The sequence below is a fragment of the Protopterus annectens genome, chromosome 2.part0, assembly GCF_019279795.1.
Source record: "Protopterus annectens isolate FY-2018-M chromosome 2.part0, PAN1.0, whole genome shotgun sequence".
Classification (NCBI taxonomy): Eukaryota; Metazoa; Chordata; order Ceratodontiformes; family Protopteridae; genus Protopterus; species Protopterus annectens.
Genome location: NC_056728.1, coordinates 1877966838 through 1877986596, shown reverse-complemented (window position 1 = coordinate 1877986596; position 19759 = coordinate 1877966838).

Sequence of the window (19759 nt, the reverse complement as noted above, 5' to 3'; positions counted from 1 at the left end):
AACTGAGGGTGGGATTCTCTTAAATTTTCCTTCCTAGTGCCACAGTGTGTTCTGTTAAACTATTACAATTATAGACATGTTTGCAGGCTGGTATTTATTAGTGCAATAGTAATATTATTTGCATGTATGCCTTGTTATTAACCTGCACACTGTATAGACATAACAGCAGGTTTCCACTGATGCAGATGCAGACATAAACACAGGACATATTTGCAATAATGCATAATGCAGTATTCAGGAGTTTAACAATCACAATTGCATGGGTGGTTCTCCACTGTGTGACAGCTCTCACTAGTATCCAGCACTTACCTGTTCAATCCTTCCAACAGCAACTTTCTGATTGGCATTCTGCACAACTCCTTCACCTGTGTCATTTTAGGCATGACAGTCCAATTTCTTTTGTGACTTCACCTGTGACAGCATTGCTGCTGAACATATCAGTTAGCCCTCTATTCCCGAAACTTGTAGATAGCATCACTCTTAGACATGTATATCTTATTCCCTACCATCCCCACTTCATATGAAGTGACAAATGTATAATTTAGCAGACGCAGACATAACACTTTTGAATGGCACAACAAATTACTCTTGTTACTTTTGCTGCTGTGCAATGCTTGGCATCAGGCAGCAAAGTTCATGAGAATTTGCCATTGAATGCATTTATATGTTGCTCCTTGCACTAATACACTTCATCTCATGTGCAACTGATAAGAATACAAGGAGAAAGTTATTATAATTATTACTATTATTAATAAACTGGCTCAGTGCCTTAATATACTCCTGACTGGAGGTTTTAATTATAAATACAGTATGTTGTGAATTGCAATACACACATTGGCAGTGTCTGATTCAGAAAGCACTTTGCCATTTCTTCATACATGTGTCATAGTCCTCTAAACTGCATGCTTTCTGAAAATGATAATATGGCTTCATGTATGGCTTTAGTAAGTATTGCATGGATTTTGAGAATGTTTTGTAAAGTAGACAGATGACTGGAAACCAGTTCTGTCAGGGTATAAATGTTTTTACTGTAACAAATATTGTAATGAACAAATTAGGTGGAGGTGTTAAGTGACAGGGATTAAAGATAATTATGAGACCTGTGATTATTACATGTTCAGTGATAACATCAATACTATAGATTGTGTAACTGTGGCAATAAAGACAACCCTGGAACATATAACAATTGTTGGAGTGTATAGACCACCAAAGTCAAGTGCAGATGACCTAGAGGAATTCATACATTTCTTGCATGAAACACAGAAGGGAAGAATATTATTAGCTGAGGACTAAAATTTACCAGAAACAGTCCAGAATAATATTGATTCAACAATGTTAGTAAAGAAATTATTCGCAACATATATTCAGGAACAACAATTGCTTCAGATTGTAAAAAAAAAAAAAATACCAGGGGACAGAACATACTATATATTCTTTGTGTTCCTAAAAAAATGACTGTTACTTCAAGTCAGTTTTACCACCACTGATGTGCAGTGATCATGGAGTTATAAATGTTAATTTGTTGCTAGATAATTATGCCAAACTGAAATCTAAACCAATGCACAGAAGGTTAATTACAGATTATATGGAAGCAAAATGGTCACTTTGTAAAACTTACTGGAGTGAAGTGTTCAGTTGAAAAACTGCAGATGTAATGTGGAAAGTTTTTTTTTTTTTTACTCAAATCATTTTTTATTTTGCTTTAAAACATAATAATGATTGTTTACAATGAATAAATATTCAACTAAATACAATATTTACATTTAGCCTGACATATTAAGATAAAAAAGAGCTATGTAAAAACAATGATGTTGATACATTATATTTACATTATCGGGAAGAGTCTGATTCCAATTGCAAGGTGTCAGTCAATGTCAAAACTGTTCTCCATGGGTTATTGACTAAGGGCTTTAGATGGATTCTCAGTTCTTTAGCTTTGATCTCCATTAAAACAGACTTCTTCAGTAGACATAAAAATTCCTCCATTGTGGGCATTGTGTTGGATGTCCATCTTCTGGTTATACATTTTCTAGCTATTGCTAGTATAGTCCATATTAAATATAAATCCAATTTCTTCAAGTGAGGATTATTGATTACATTCAATAAAATTAGATATTTTGTCAAAATAAATGTATCTGTATAAAGAGCATGTAAAAATTATTAATCTCATTCCAATATGTTCTAATACTAACACAGTCATCAAAAACATGGGACCAGTCTGTGTTTGCTGATTCTTGGCATCTCCAGCATACATTATTACTTGAAGTGTTTATCTCTGAAATTTTCTCAAGTGTTAAGAAGGATCTATGTAGATATTTCCATTGAAATAATCTCCAATATCGTGAATGTGATGTTAATTTAACTGAGAGTAAGAGATTTGTCTTATCATCTTTTGATAGGGAGTCTGTATAGCTTTAATTAAATATTACCAATAGCTGTCCTCTAAGCAATTAAAACATTATATAAGTATGATAACTCATTTTTGTATTAGTGTTGCTACAGATTATTTCAAACAACCAAGATATAAATTTAGGGGTACTTTTAAATGTTGAATTGTTTACTATTCTACATAGATCCTTAGAATATGTTAAAACACTCAGCAACATTAGCTAATCATTAGGTGTTAATCCATAGGTTGAGATTAAATGTGTTTCCAATACTTGTTTTTTTATACAATGAAGCCAGCATATTAAGTTCTTATTTCCCCATGAAGTAAAAATCTTTCTATGTACTTTACCAGAGAAATTTCTTGTAATACTGAATGGAGTTAATAATGCAAACCAAAGTTTTATATCTATATTCATATTGACAAATTTCCTAAAGCCATCAAAAATATGGTTTATTTGGTTTAATTATGGTTGGTTTTGCTATATTATATTGAAGATTTCTACTCAAATAGTACCACATTATATTATCTTTATCTGTAACTATTTTCGATAAAGCATTTTCATTCCTTAATATTATGGAATGTAACAATTTCCAATTAGAAGAATATTTGGATTTACCCAATCTATCACAATGTTAAGTAAGTGTAGAAGCCCCTATATATGTTTCAATGTCTGGAAATTTTACCCCCCCCCCCATTCCCAATGTCTAATATGATGAGAATATGCCACTCTATTTTTATTTGGATACCATAAGAACTTTAAGAATATTGATGCAATTTCTTTAAGAAATCTTTTTTTTTTTTTTGGTAATAATATAAGAGACTATATATTACTTTAGGTAGTAAGACCATTTTTATCAACTGTAGTCTTTCTTCAAATGTTATAAACATATTGTTCCATTTATTTACCAATGTTTTAATTGATTCTATAATGTTTGTATAATTGGTATTTAGACTCTCTACCATATGCTTACACAATGTAAAAACTCACAGCAAAAGCAACATTTAGAATTAGTAGTGTTAGTATAGCATTTATAAATATATTTTATTGTGATTATTATAGCTGTATAAGCAATGTATTAGGTAGATATCACTTTAAAAGTTTGAAAAGTTTTTGGCGCCAAAACGTAATATAAAAAGGAAATTGATTTTATTATGGCAGTTCTGAGGAAGTCTGCATTAGACAGATGAAAGCACTTAACTTGTTCGTACTGGACTACTTGTTGTTTTGGATTCTTTATTTGATCGTTGTGGATTATTAGTGCTGTTTCCTTAATAAACTGGGACCTGTTCAAGCTGAGGACTCGTTGTGCCCTCCTGTACCCTTGGTATATTTACGATGATGCTTACACAATACAATCCCCAAACAGTTCTTACATAATACAATCCCCAAATAGTCCAAGGTTGGAACTTGCTTATCAATAATATGATTTACAGATACTTGTACATCCTGTTTTTTATTTAACAACAGGAAATTTGATTTTGATTTATTAAAGTAGAGACTTGAGAGTATTTGAAAGTTTCCTATTAGTAAATATACTTCATCCAATACTTCTTTACAGTTAGATAAAATGAGAAGCACATCATCAGCAAACAGCATTATTTTGGACATAAAAAAGAAGCTGAACCACCATGGCTGGAGGAATAAATTCACTTTACTAGCAAAACAAATTAAAACAGAAGTAAACACTTTCATGATCTTCCTGATCACTTCATCAGACTAAAAAACATAGCAACTTCCCTAAATTTAAACTTTCAAGCAGCCAATCAACTTGTACTATTAATTAAACAATTATTCAATACAAATATTAAAAGATACAGTTAACATAAAAATGTATATATAATATAATAAAAAAATCCTATTACTTTCACATAAAATCTTGATGCACATGACAGTCCAACATTAACAAATATTAAAAAAAATAATATATAATATGCATTTCATGAATATCAGGTCCGGGACATGGCAGAAGGATATGAAGTTGAATTAAACTACAACCCGAATTGAAATACTACCCCACAGCATCAGATTGAACATTTCAGCCAGATGCTGAATATTGAAGTGACCCCATTGGTTGAAAGATCATTTTTTATTGATGATGGGACAGTGGAGGTAGACCAAGGGGGACAGGTACAGTTCCATGAGAAATTTAGAGCCTTTGAGAACAAACTTTATAAATTCAAAAGGCTTCAATGGCAGAGATTCCACTTAGAGGCATCTCTGCATTATAAAATAGTCCCAAGAGGTTTGAGTGTACTGACTATGCCCATGTACAAAGATGTGTTTCGGTTTTACTGAAAAAATGGCAACAGCTTAATCTGCAGCTAAGTTATGACTATATGAAATTACTTACTGAGTTCACTCTGCCTCAAGAGAGAGAACTTGCTCGTGAGCTGAAAGACTTACAAAATGAATTCCATGCTAAACTTGATACTTTATATGAAAACATATTGGATTATGAGAAAAGGCTGCAGAATATGAAGCTTAAAAAGCTTCAGAGGAACATGAATGATTTTCAGTGTGGGGCGGTGTTTTCTTGACCTAAACCACATACCATGACAATGAACCAACTGATCATTCCCTCCTCCACTGAGATTGATAACACCCAATTACCAATGAATAATACAGTAATGGAAGAGGGAGTGGTTATACCTCCTTGCCCGAGAGAGGCACATAACTCATCAGTAGTTTCAACAGAGCAGCAGTTAAATGTGAGGGCCAAGGATAAAACAGCATGGAATAATAAAAACACAGAGAATGGCAGCCCAATGACTGAGAATACTCCTTTTTCCACGATTTTGAAAGGGACAACAGGGACTTCAATAGTACCTTTTACCTTAAAAAAAACTCTACCTATAAAGGAAAGGATGAGAAGTTGAGGGAGAAAGGGACATGTTTTGAAGATACAGAACAGAGGAGAAACACAGGACAAGTTGATAACTCACAGCAAGAATGTAAAGGTTTGGTCATAAGTCTTTCTTCTTTACAACTAACTGAAGCACAAATTTCACTCCTAGATAAAGGGCTTTCTTTCATTCTAGCCCAAAAAACAGTAATGGTAGACATTTTGAAAGACCTTAAATTGTTTGGCCAAACTTTGACTTTGAAAACTATGTTTAAAAAAACAGCAATAGTGACTGGAAGCTGTTTTAAGAAACCTAGCACTTTTGTGCCTAAGATGCACCCCATGGTAGACACTTTTGTTTCACCTGTGAGAGGCAAATAAGAGAAGCCTTTGAGGTAGATAGAACACCTGCCTTCTATAACTTAATTAAAGATGAGTCTGATGCACTTTGTGAATTACAGGCATTACATTCAGTTGAAATTAGACTAGCAGATAAAGGAGGAGGGATTATAATTATAGACAAAGAATTCTATATTGAGCAAATGATGAAATTGCTGAATGGCTGTGAAACATATACACGCATTACAAAAGTTGCAGCAAAAGGTGTAGTAGATAGGATCTCTTTTTTTATTATTTGATTTATTAATGACACATTTGATATCTGAATATCTAAGTATTTCAGTGCTGAATGTTCCATTTCCCTGGTTATCTATGGGCTTCCCAAAATACACAAAGACATGACATGCCCACCAATGAGACCTATAGTTTATAGTAAAGGCTGGTCTACAGAAGCTATGTCTATTTTTGTATAAAATAACTTGCATCCTGTACTAGAAACTTGTGAAACAGTATTGAAGGATGCCAAATATATCTTACAAACATTGTATCATAAGGCAGCTACATTAAATGGAAAGTATCTGCTTGTGACCCTCAATATAATATCTCTCTTCACTGTGATTCCCAACCATTGGGGAACTGAAAATATTAGGAGCCGATTGTGTATGAAACATATTTTTATGAATGAGAAAGTGAATCTGTTATGTAGTCTACTCAAAATTATTCTAGAAAACAATGTCTTTGTCTTTAGAGAAGATTTCTATCTGCAGAAGGTGGGCATAGCTATAGGCACAACACTTGGCAATAGCTACACCAACCTAGCTCTAGTACAACAGGAGAACATGTGTTTGTTTCAAGGTAATGAGTTTAGTGAATATATACTGTGGTATGTGCGTTTTATTGATGACATGTTTTTTCTTTGGGGGAACTCAATAGACATGCTTGAGAAATTTCTACAATAGTTACATATGACAACCCCTTTTTTGAGATTTACTTGCAGACATTTAAATGAACAGCTTGAATTTCTAGATGCCTTAGTTAAAAAGTCAGAATTAGGTAGACTGGCAACCAACCTATATAGAAAACCAAGCAAGAAAAAATCTTTATTGCACAGAAATAGCATGCATCCTAGGGACGTTAGCAGAAATTTAATGAAAGGGCAGTTCTTGAGAGTTATAAGACTATATAATAGAGAAGAAGAATTAGAAAAAGTGATGATATTGCTGAGGGAAGATTTCCTTAGCAGGGGTTACAGTCAATCAGAAGTAGATGCAAGCATTAAAGAAGTATACAAAGAATGAGAAGGTAAAGTTAGACCATATTTTTCAGAACACTTTACACAAGAACTACCTAAGAAAAATCCTATAAAAGAAAAACTTAGGTTCCCTATTTCGTATGTCAGTGACACTAATTTATTTTTTGAAATTTTTAAGTAGAACTGGAATATTCTCAAAGCTACAGAAGAATTGGAAGAAGTTATTGATTCTGTACCACGTCTCCTTTATAAATAAGAAGTCATTAAAAAGACAGCTATAAGACACACGTGTCCAAATCCAAGAATTTGTCACAGAGGTTAGGGACCTATTCATGTAGGGATTGCACAGCCTGTAAATATATCTTTTCAGGTACTATCTTTACACATCCTGAACAGAAATTTAAAATAGAGGTTGATTTCTATTCTGATTGCAGGACGAAAAATGTTGTATATCTTAGTTTCTGCCAATATTGCAAAGTATTTTATATTGGCAAAACTAGTAGAAAGTTAAAAGAGCATATCTTAGGACATATGAGGGATATAGTCAGTAAGAAAGAGACAAGTGCTTTAGCTAAGCATGTAGGAACAGAAGGGATACATCACGTTTTTAAATTTTTGGTTTTAGAGGTCATAGAGGAACGCATCAGAGGGGTGACATTAAGAATAGAACTGAAGAAGCTGACCAGAAATGGATTCTACAATTGAATGCTGATAAACTCCCAGGTATTAATGAAACAATATCACCGAAACCATTCCTAAAAGCAAGAGCACTTAAACATTGAATCCCCTTATAAACTGGATATGCCCTTTTTATTTATATATTATTTTTTTAATATTTGTTAATGTTGGACTGTCATGTGCATCAAGATTTTATGTGAAAGTAATAGGATGTTTTTTATTTTATATATATATATATATATATATATATATATATATATATATATATATATATATATATATACATACATTTTTATGTTAACTGTGTCTTTTAATATTTGTATTGAATAATTGTTCAATTGATAGTATAAGTTGATTGGCTGCGTGAAAGTTTAAATTTAGGGATGTTGCTATGTTTTTTAGTCCGATGAAGTGATCAGGAAGATTGCGAAAGTGCTTACTTCTGTTTTTATTTATTTTGCTATTAAAGTAAACTTATTCCTCCAGCTGTGGTGGTTTGGCTTCTTTTTTGTTTATACCTGAAGCTTCGAGGTGAAAACCGAGCATTTATCCGGCAACTGTATTTATTTTCTTTTAGTTTGTGAACATTATTTTGAAACTATATTGATCATATACATCTATCCCTCTTATTTTTGAATTCCTACGTATTAGAATTGCAAGAATTTATAGAGCAAATGCAAACAAGATAGGCAACATGGGAATCCTTGTCTATTGCCTCTAGTGATCTCTATGGCTTCAGAGGCAAAAAGGCCTTTTTTAACAAATGCTAAGTTATTCTCATAAACTTTCTTTATAAATGTGATAAAAGAGAGAGGAAAATCAAATATATTCAAAACTTTGACTAGATAATCATAGTTTAAAAATCAAACACCTTTTCTATATCTTATAGGTTCATAGGTTCATAGGTTCATACTAGGCTATCTGCCCGAGGGCATTTACAAGCCTAGCCCATCGTTTTGTGGCTTACGCCACCCCTTTAGTATGGGGAACTATACCCATTATTTTGCTGTGCCTCTGTCGAGCAGTGACACTGAGGTAATCCCTGGGGTATATCTGCGATCTACCATCCATTGGTCAAGATTTCTCTTGAACAAGGCCAGTGAGGTGCTCTGCCTCACATGTACCGGGATTTTGTTCCACAGCATAGGGAGTCTTTGGGTGATGAATCTATCCCTCCAGCACGTCCTATTAATAGCCGTGTCGAGGTTTAAGTCTTCCGCCCTTGTGGCTCTGATGGATCTAGATTTTTTGAGGTGAAGCATATTCATCAAATCTGGATTTGACATGGCCTTGTATGTTAGGCAAAGGTCACCTCTGAGCAAGCGGTAAGCGACTGAATAGAGCTGGAGTTCTTTCAGTCGGGCAGCATAGGACAGATTTTTGAGACCCTTTATCCTTTTGGTGAGGAACTTTTGTGGCCTCTCCAGCTGCTGCAAGTGTCAGGTCAGATACATCCCGAATGGGGCATTGTACTCAATCATTGGTCTGATGAGTGATGAGTAAAGGGAGACTATGACCTCCCTTGATCTAGATGAGAATCCCTTCATGATAAGGTGGGCAATGTAGAAGGTCTTCCTAACTACTTTAGCTACATGGGTGTCGAATGACAGACTACTATCAACCTGGGTCCCCAGGTCCCTGATAACTTATTCTGTGCTCAGTGGATTGCCACCTATTTGGTAGCTAGGGGTAACCTTGTTTTTCCCAAAGGGTATGACTATGCATTTTTTGGCATTTAACTTCAGGCCGTGGCTCTGGCACCAGTTATCCGTTTCTGTGAGACCCTTCTGAAGGATATCTGTGTCAGATGTGTTTTCTACTATGGCGCCCAGTTTGCAGTTATCTGCAAACTTTGTCAGCCATAACCCTCCTGTGTTTGCTTGTACTTCGGAAAAGTAGATGCCAAACAAGAGTGGGCCCAGGACTGAGCCCTGTGGGACACCACTTGTGACAGGCTTTGAGTCTGACATGGCGCCAGCAACTCTGACCCTGTGGGATCTGTCACTCAGCCAGTTTGCAACCCATCTTGTGATGTATGGGTTAACATTTAAGCTGATGAGTTTTTCAATGATACCCGAGTGGGGTATTGTATCGAAGGCCTTAGCCAGATCGAGGTAGGCTGTATGGACTGCCTTTCCCTCGTCAATGGCTTTGGTGACTGTTTTGAAGAAGTCAACCAAGTTTAAAAGGCATGATCTGCCTTTGACAAAGCCAAACTGGGTTGGATCCAAAGTCTGCAAATTCCCTATGTCTTTATTTATGAGGTCCATTATGATCCTCTCCATGGCTTTGCAGATAAGGCTTGTCAAGCTAATGGGCCGGTAATTTCCAGGGTCGGTGGAGGCACCGCCTTTGTGAAGTGGGACCACAGTTGCAGTGCGCCAATCCCTGGGTACATATCCAGAGGTAAGACTTTGATTAAACAGCTGTCCTAGCTGTGGGTTTAATTCCTCATTGAGTTCGTGGAGCACACAGCCGGGGACACCATCAGGTCCCATGGATGCTGTGTTTTTTGCTTTGGAGAGAGCAGTTCTCACTTGGGCTGGAGATGTTTGGGGGCTGCAATCGTTTGGTATAGATATCTCTCCTTTGGGGGAGGGTAGAAGTTTGCACTGAACCTGTCAGCCAGTATGTTGGCAATGTCTGTAGGATCAGTAATCTTCACATCATTTTGAACTAGTTCTGAGCATATCTGGGAGTTTCCTCCTAGGTTTCTAACATAGCTAAAGAAGGCCTTATGATTGTCTTTTGAGTCTTTAGCTATTTTTCTCTCGAAATTTGCTTTGGATGATTTTATGAGAGCTCTTAGTTACTTATAGTGATCAAGGGTGTCTTACCTTTTAAGGATTTTGCTCTATCTTGTAGTAGCTTCCTCCTTTTATTGTAGAGTTTGTTTATGGCTGGGGTCCACCAGACTGGACGCTTGCCTTTGGTACTAAGAGTCTTTGTTTTGTTTGGGATTGCCTTATCCATGCAGTCCTGCAGGTGCTGGTAGAAGGTGTTTGTAAGTGATTCAGCGGCTTGAGTACTGTTTTCCGCCGGCTCGGGGGCCTTAAAGGAGACCACACTAGTCTTTAGAAGTGTGAAGTCGGCTTTTGAGAAGTTCTTTACTGTGGTCTTTTTTATTTCAGGTGGGGGTGGGATGAGGATCTCCAGCGAGATTAGTTTGTGATCTGATCTCACCAGTGAGGGGTATACTTCTGGTGTTGAACATTGTGCTCCCATGTTCGTGATGATGAGATCAAGTATGTTATCTCCTCTTGTGGGGATGGTGACTAGTTGTTCCATGGCATTTGAGTTTATGAATTCCAGGAACTTTTGAGCTAGGGTGTTTGGGCTTGAGTAGTGTTCCCAGTCTATATTAGGGTAATTGAAGTCACCTAGTATGATGGTGTTTGGTGATACATTTATCCGCTCTAGTGTTTTCAGGAAGGCCATGTGAGGTTCCTGAGTTTGTGAGGGTGGCCTGTAACATGCTACAATTTGCAGAGCAGTCTTGCCTATGGTTAATTGCACCTGGATGGTCTCCGATGCATCGTGCGTTGCCACCAGTCTTGAGGTGTGGGTGTCCTTGATGAATATGGATACCCCTCCTTTCTTGGTATTGTCCGGATTTTGGGGCGGAACGCATGATATGAGGTAAAACCTGATAGCGCTGGGGTGCTCTCAGGAGCCTTGAACCAGGTTTCTGTCACAGCACAGACATCGATGTTCTCCATACTGAGAAGGGCCTCGAGTGCGTGCATTTTGAGATTTAGACTTCTGGCATTGAGCAGCATTACCCTTAGTTTTTTTCCCTTTTTTTTGTTCTAGGGTGGTAGGTTCAGAATTTGAGCCTTGCCTAAAAAAGGCACTATGGGGTGGCAAGAGCCTTTGCCAATATCCGAATCCCAGGGTGACAGGTGCAAGCCGTCCCTTGCGAAGCAGCGTGGCTTGTCCAGCATGTCATCCCAGGCAGACAGATACTGGATCCCCTTTGAATGACACCAGTGTTTAAGCCAATTGTTAAAGCTGATCATCTTATCTCTGTATTGTGGCATCACTCTTGGTGAAGGTAGGATACTGCTCAAGGTCAGGGTCATACCTGCCTGGGCTACATAATCAGAGAGCTCCTCAATGTCTCTTTTCATGTAGTCCAAGGAGGTACGTCTCAGGTCGTTTACACCAGCGTGGACAATGACTGAGTCATATTTGTACTTGCTGTTGAGAGACCTGAGTGCTTGCGTTATGTGGCGGATTCTAGCACCCGACAGGCAGCTTACTGTGACCTTCTCCTTACTCAGTCTGGTGAGCGCGACGTCAGTGTGTCTGACTATGGAGTCACCAATGACTAGTGTGTCTGGCATTGTGTTTGGCCTTAAGGGCTGTGACTGTTTGACACTCTGACTGTGAGGTCTATGTGTTGCAGGTGTTGTGTTCTGAGGTGGTGGTTGTTTGGGTGTCTGCTTTGGTGGCCTCTGCTGTTTTGGTAGATTTTTGATCAGAGCCTCCGAGTATGTCTTTGTGTGTTTATGTGTATGATTTGAGGTTGTAATGGTGCTATGTGAGACTGGGTCTATAGTGTGTGTGGTAACCTTCTCCTGCTGACTGGTCTTGCCAGTCCTGTGTTGAGAGAGATCAGCCTCCAGTTTGGCCGTATAGTTGCATCTCTCGCATGTATTTGTGTTTTGTGGGAGGAGGAGAGGGTTGTCTGTGTACATGAGGCAATTGTAACATTGCCTCAGTATTCCCAGGTTCACCAGCTGAGCAGGAGAGGACACTAGCAACTGATCCCTCGACATGCTAGAAGGATAGACAAAAACTTTAAAAAAGATTCAGGGGGACGTGGGTGAAACCAACTATCAAAGCTTCTTGATTTTCTTTGTTTAAATAATCAGTGTTAATATCCTTTTGATATTGTCCTTTGTTTCTCTATTATATATAAAACTAATTTGATCTTTATTAATTATATTGGACAGTAAGACTTTCATTTTATTAACTATAATTGACATAAAGATTTTATAATCATTATTAAGCAAAGATATTGGTCTATAAGAATTGCAATATTTATGGTCTTTGTTTTCTTTTAAGATAGGGGTAATTAAAGAATATCTCCAAGAAGGAGTAATTATTGCTAATGATTGGACTTCAAGAAAGGTTTTATGTAGTAGACAAGTTATAGAATTGGGAAATAATTTATAAATTTCTGTAATTAAGCCATCTATCGCTGGTGCCTTGTTAGATTTACTTTCTTTAATCCTGTCTAAAATTTCTTTCTGTGTTATTGGTTTTTCCAACTCCAGCCTTAGCTCTTCAGAGATTTTTTTATTGTTGGGGGTTATATTATCTAGGTTATAAATTTCATTTATACTTATTTTACTTTTATGGTGTTCTGCATAATGATATTTAAAAGCATCTAAAATGTCACCTATGTCTGAGACAATCTTCCTTCTTCCTTCATGTAATATGCTATTGATATTATTAGTTTTTGATTGCATTTTAACTTTCATAGATAGATTATGCAGATGTTTTGGAGAAGTAGCATAAGAGTTTATTTTTAATCTTTCTATAGCTTAGTTAGTTTTATGGGATAATATTTCATTATATTTTTTATTAGTGTCTTCTATTTTCTTTTTGTTTTCCGACTCACATGAATTCTTAATGGATTTAAGTAATATAAGTCAATTTTGTAATTCCTGTAATTCTGATTCCCATTGTTTAATTTTATTTTTTTACCAGCTGATGGTTTTATCATATATATAAGCTCTAAAATAAATCCCATACCCTAAGTATAGTTGTTTCTGGTTTGTAATTAATCTCTAGGAAAAACTGAAGTTCAGAAGTTAACCAAGGTTTAAATTCTTTGATTTTTGTAAAGTATGAAGTAATCCTTGAAATAATAACTAACGGTTTAAACTTTGTGTGATTTTCCAATACCAGGGAGTTATGGTTTGAAAATGGACATGGCTGTATCAAAAAAAAAATGTAAAATTTTAGTATATAAATCTTGAGAGACATATATTTTATCAATTCTGGTTTGGGTTCCATGACTATAGTCTTGATGTGAGAAAAGTAATGAATTAGATCCTATAGCATCATAAACATCTCTTAGTTTAAATGTCTCTATTTATTTTTTTAATAGTTTAGCTATGGATGATAGCAGGGGGATTTCTTATTTGTGTTTTATATGACATCTGTAATACAATTCAGGTCTCCTCCTACTATTATATTGCCTTTAGAGGTAGCTGTAATGAGGTCTAAGTGCTTCTTAGCTAATCCTACCCCCCATACCAGGGAACCAATACAAATTCACTAAAGTCCATATTCTGTTGTTGAATTTTAATATAACTATAGTTATGAGTTCATCCCTATCTACATATTTATAGATGACTTCTGGATTCAATGAGGTCTTTTTCCATAGTATTGTTACTCCTTTAGTCTTTGATTTATAAGAGGATTGAGCTAGCATTCTGTAATTATTAGGATCCAATTAAATGTGTCATTTATTTTAAAATGAATTTCTTGAATAAAGACCACTTGAGCTTTATTAAGATTTAGGAATCTCAATAAGTTAGATCTTTTGTTTGGGTTGTTTAAGCCATTAGTATTTAAAGACAACAAAGTCAGTTCTATGTCAGGATTTAAAACTATGTATTAATAAAATCCTATATACGTAAAACTCTTCCTGTATAGTTACCTCTATGTTAATTAAAATAGTTCCTAATTATCTTAATCAGCATTGCTTTTTCATGAGGTTTAATAATAAACATTTTTGTCAGGCATTTTAAATCTAGAGAAAAAAAAAGAATAAAAGCCTATTAACAAAACTTGCATATGTATAAATCTTAAACCACACTAACCACGGAATGAAGAACTTTCCTAGTCTAACAGACAAAAATAAATCTGTTAGACTAAATTTCCTAACCATCTTCTTACTCTTTTTGAGCCCATAAAACAATAAATATTAAAGGAAAAAAAAAGTATAAATTAAGTAACCGGTAATGTTTACTTTTCATCCATTCAGACTTTAATTTCTCTTATAAATTAAATTAAGTAAATCAATAACTTATAATTGTCATCAACAAATTACCGATGTGAAGGTGAGCATTCAAAGAGTACAAGAAACAAGCAAGTATTTTATGAATTTAAGTTTCCAGATATAAGAATGTGAGCAAGTATAAGCTTGGTTACTAGTCTGACTTTATGCATATTATTCATTCAGGCTATATGCTAAGTAGTCCTGTTACTTGAACGGTGTATAATTAACTAAAATAATGAAACACATGGTCCAAGTTGTCTAAAGAAGTTCCTAGATTAATGTAGCCTTAACAAAGCTATACAGTATTTATGTTCCCTTTTCTTTTGTTTATTAATTATAAACAAATGCAATTACCCAGAATAAAAGTAAAAAGAACTGTTTATACATAAATATGTGTAAACAATATCCAAAAGATAGATGGTATCAAAAGTTATTAGGACAACTCCATGCATTATACATGACATTAGTGTATTTCTGTCTTTAGAAAGACTGTATTTAACTAAGTGATTGATTGTTGAATCGGTTGTTATTAGCAATTTAGTGCAGTTTTAACAGATATAGTGAATAACATTATTATTTTATGTGAGCCTTTGGTATTAATATCAGTTTTCATTAGTGTCTGTTAAAGAGTATAACATTATGAAAGAGTTGAGTGCAGTTGTCTGTGATGTTAGTGTGATCACACTTAAACTAGGGGTCTATTTGTTATATTGTTTCAAGAAAATGAATGTTTAAGCAGCACTGTTTCAACTTCACAGACACATTTTAATAAGGTGAACCCATGGCTTATCTATTTGCACCTTTTACAATATATTAAGCATGAACTGTGGTCTGTGATACAGAAAAATAATCTGACATAACGTTAAACATATTATAATTTATAAACAAATTTCCTGATTTATGCATTAAAGGAAGATACATCACAGATTGCCTAAAAGTCATTTTATGCACTCCTATGTATTATTTGTTTTCTCCCAGATGCATAAGTCTGTGCATATCCTGTTATTTTTCATATTTGATGAATCTTCCACTTTTTACTTATTTTATGAACATTGACAGTAGACATAAATATATCTCTGATCTAAGACAAAATGTTAATAACTGTTTACTGAGTAGTGTAAAGAAAGTATAACACTGTTGCATGTCCTATTATACATAGTGTCATCTCTTTTAAACAAAACACCAGAAGCATCACTAAATACTTCTAAATCACTTTCACTAGAGGAGAAGCCCTCTGTACCCTAGCAACCAATCAGGGAGTCACTACCTTCTATCCATGTTACTTTTGTAATCTGAGGTCTGTGACATATGAGTGGAAGACAGACTGACACATATGCTGTCTCGAGAGTTGAAAAAATCTTCACCACTTTAAGTTTGATGTATATGATTTCCCACTCACCTAGCATCAATACACATATTCCTTCACTTCAACCCCTTCTCTTGAGAGTCTCTCCATCAATCAATCCTGCCTATGGACACTGAACCTGAGAACTACAATCACTGTCCAACAAACCCCACATCCCCCTCTACACAAACTTCACGTATCATGAAACAAAACAAACCAAGCCAAATGTCCCAACAGCATAACCTGTTCATTTATTCAGCACTATATATGAAGAGCATTCACTTCTTTAACCTCCAGCTATTATGGGGAATATTACAAGCATACATCTTCACAGTTTACAATAGCATCTCTGCCCCAACCAGCATCTTAGACCTACACACAGGCATTTATCCTCCAAGTTCCTTCACCTCTTACCAACACCAGCCATACTCTTTAATCTCTACTTATTAAATCATTTGTGGAAAGCTTACCTCTCAAATGGGTAATCATGTTTCAAGTGAAAACTTTAAGCCAAACCCATTACTATTATGACACTCTAGATAATCAAAGAAGAACAAAACAGGATGTACAGAGATCACGATGCACTCGCCTGCTGCATTTTACATAGAGCAAAGCCCAATCTATCAATTACAGGCAGAAAAAGCAGAAAAAGCTATCTAATTTGACTCCATTTTAATCAGGGACATACATTGTTTGAAACAAGATTCAGTGTCAGACGTAGTGATCTCTAAAGGGTAATCCTTTGTATTAGTAACTGACAAGCATTTACTAAGATTAAGGCACTTACATTTAGTTACTGGGAGTTATTGATTGCAAGAGCAGATCTTGCATAGTTTAAAACTGGAGTAGATTATTTTTTTTTCTTTTTTCCAGTAACTCCATTATTTAGCTATTAAATATTTTAAACTTAAGTATAACTGTGTGAAATAACTATTTACCCATAGCACTCAAAGCTGTATATATGAGTTGAAAAGAAAAAAAAACAAGATTTATAAACTTGTCACCCTTCTTAAATCATGAAGTATAAGACAGTCTACTATTTAACTTTACTATAAAAGTAATTCTATTATATTACATTGCTATTAATGGGATAGAACCGACATTTTTTCTTTCTTTTTTTATTTTATATATATATATATATATATATATAAATAAGAACATTTAGATGACATACCTTGTTTGAAATATAAGATAAGCACATTATGTATTCCAGTCAAGTTGCAGTAAATACTTTGAAATATTTATCAGGGACAGCAGTTTTTGATTCAGTTTTTTGCTTTTTCTTTTTAACATCAGTCCAGGAAGATTTATCTATGACCCTTTTCAATGAAGGAGCTGTCCAATCCATATCTTCAGCTATGAATATAACATTATTGTTTTTAATGAATGCAGCGGCTTCTTCAAAGTTGTTGAACGTCCTCATTCATTTAGGTGTAAGATTTTAATTTTGGCAGGAAAGGTAAGTTGAATTTTGATGTTGTTTTGCTTTAGAAGCTTTATTAGTGTCCATAATTTTTCTTCTGTTCCAGGATTCTGACAGAATAGTCATTGTCAAACCTTATTGGGTTTTGATTATATTTTAAAGGGCTCTTTCTTCAGGCTGTCTTTGGACCAGTTCTTTGTCTAAATAAGATAAAAACTTTATAACAAGTGATCTAGGGGGAGTAGATGATGATGTTGATGCTGGTCTTCCTAAAGCTCTGTAAGCTTTCTCGATACCAAATGAGAAACTCTCTTTTAAGTTTAAGACTTCTGGAATCCATTTATTTAAGAACGTGATGCTATCTTCTCCTTCAGCTCTTTCAGGGATGCCAAATATTCTTATGTTACATCTTCTCTCCCTGTTTTCAAAGTCAGCCACTTTGTTTAGAAGCCAAATATTTTGTCTGATAAGTAATTCCTTCTGTGTTTCCTCTTCTTTGAGCCTTCCCTCAAAGTCATTCAGGGTGGTTTCTATGTCAGTTATTTTAGATTGATGTTGGTGAATGAGTTCTCTTCTCCTTTGTAGTTAAACAGGAAAAAATTCACCTAAGTCTACCAAAGTTTCTAGTTATATAGTTTCTACTTTCATATATCAATTCTGAACGTTTTTGTTGGAAAACAATGAATTCTTTCTTATATTTCATATTAGTTTATGGAGCTCTAAAAATCTGCTGCTTTCAGTTAGCCATCCAGGCTCCGTCCCCAAATCTGAAAAGTTTTGAAAGAGAAATTGTTTGAGTGTAAAAAATAAAAAAAGAAAATGTTTAACATCAAGATCTAGGCATACAACATCAGGGATATATATTTTCATAAGAACAAGATATCTGATTAAGATGAGAGATAAAAATATAAGAAATGGAAGAGAGGTCAAACTACAGCTTTGCAAACTGAAATAAACAAGCTGGACAAACAGATTAAGCATAGTGTGAGACAAGATCAAGAAAAATTTGAAGAAATGTATATAAAGATATTGAGCATAATAGAACACCTTTTTATAGATACATAAGATGTGGGAGGAGTAAAGACACACAAACTGATAGTGTACAGATTCTAAAACGTATTCTCTCACACAAAAGATTATACATATATTTACAAAATCTTATGCAAAACAGTTTGTCTCCAAAAAAGGGGTAATAAGTTGTCATAGTGACATCCTGTTAACCCCAGATACTTGGATTATATTGAAAATAACTGGGCAAACTGGATCCAAACAAAGCACAGGGAAGAGACAGAATTAGTAACAATGACCAGAGAACATTTCAGCAAGAACTTATGGTACCATTACATCTATTATTCACCAGGTCCTATAAATATTGGGAGATTCCTCAATATTGAAGAGATGTGCTTATTAAACTTGTCTTCAAAGAAAAGAGGAGTAGGACAAACTCAGAGTCATATAGATAGACCCTTAAGTCTACTTTCATGTTGTGGAAAACTAATGGAGAAGGTAATATTGGATAAGTTATTATCAGAACTGGATAGGTTGGGACTTGAAACCACATATCAGCATGCATATGCTGAAAACAGATCTATCACCACCTGTAACATGATGTTCTATAACAATATAATAACAGCTATGAATGAAAAATCGTGCTGTGATGTGATTTATATAGATTTAACTTCATCATTTGACAGGGTCATACACAAAACATTGATCAATACATTAGAACTAGGTGTTGATGTACATTGGATAAGATGGATAGTTGCATGGCTTACAAATAGGACATGGCAAGTATCATACAGCAACTGGACAGATGAAATCCTTATTTACAGTCAGGGTGTTCCACAGGGCTCTATCCTAGGTCTTTACTTATTTAGATTGTCCCCTGGATTCTCAAAAGCTTTAATGAAGTGCAAGATGAGTGCAGGAGCTCATGCAGGCAATATGTCTGCTGTGCAATCCAGGAACAGCCAGCAGGGGATGCACGAGAGCTCCAGCACTAATCTTGCACGGCTAAGCCCTGGTATGCAAATCACCTCATTTGCTGGAGAAATCCATGCAAATGAGGTGATATTGCAATCCAGAAAGCTTGCAATAGTCCGTGCAAGATAAGTGCAATCTGCAGAAATGTACTCGGTTAGTAACCGAGTACATTTCTGCAAATTCCAAAATGGAGCTATGACAGCTCCAAATAAAGGCTGCATATTATTGAGGAAGCATGCCAATGACCAAGTAGAAGACCATTGGCATTGCAAACTGTTTAGAAAATAAACAAAACAACTTTTTTTTTTTTTCGCTGATCTCGTCTGTTTAAGCATAGGGCAGTGGCGCGCAAATGGGATTGGGGGAAAAATAAGAGAATAAACTGAAATTGAGCATTCTAACAAAATTCACTATTCTGCCATGCAAGTCAATGGCAGGCAAAAGACAACCTGGCCAGTGAGTAGTGGTTGCTAAGGGGGGAGGCTCAGT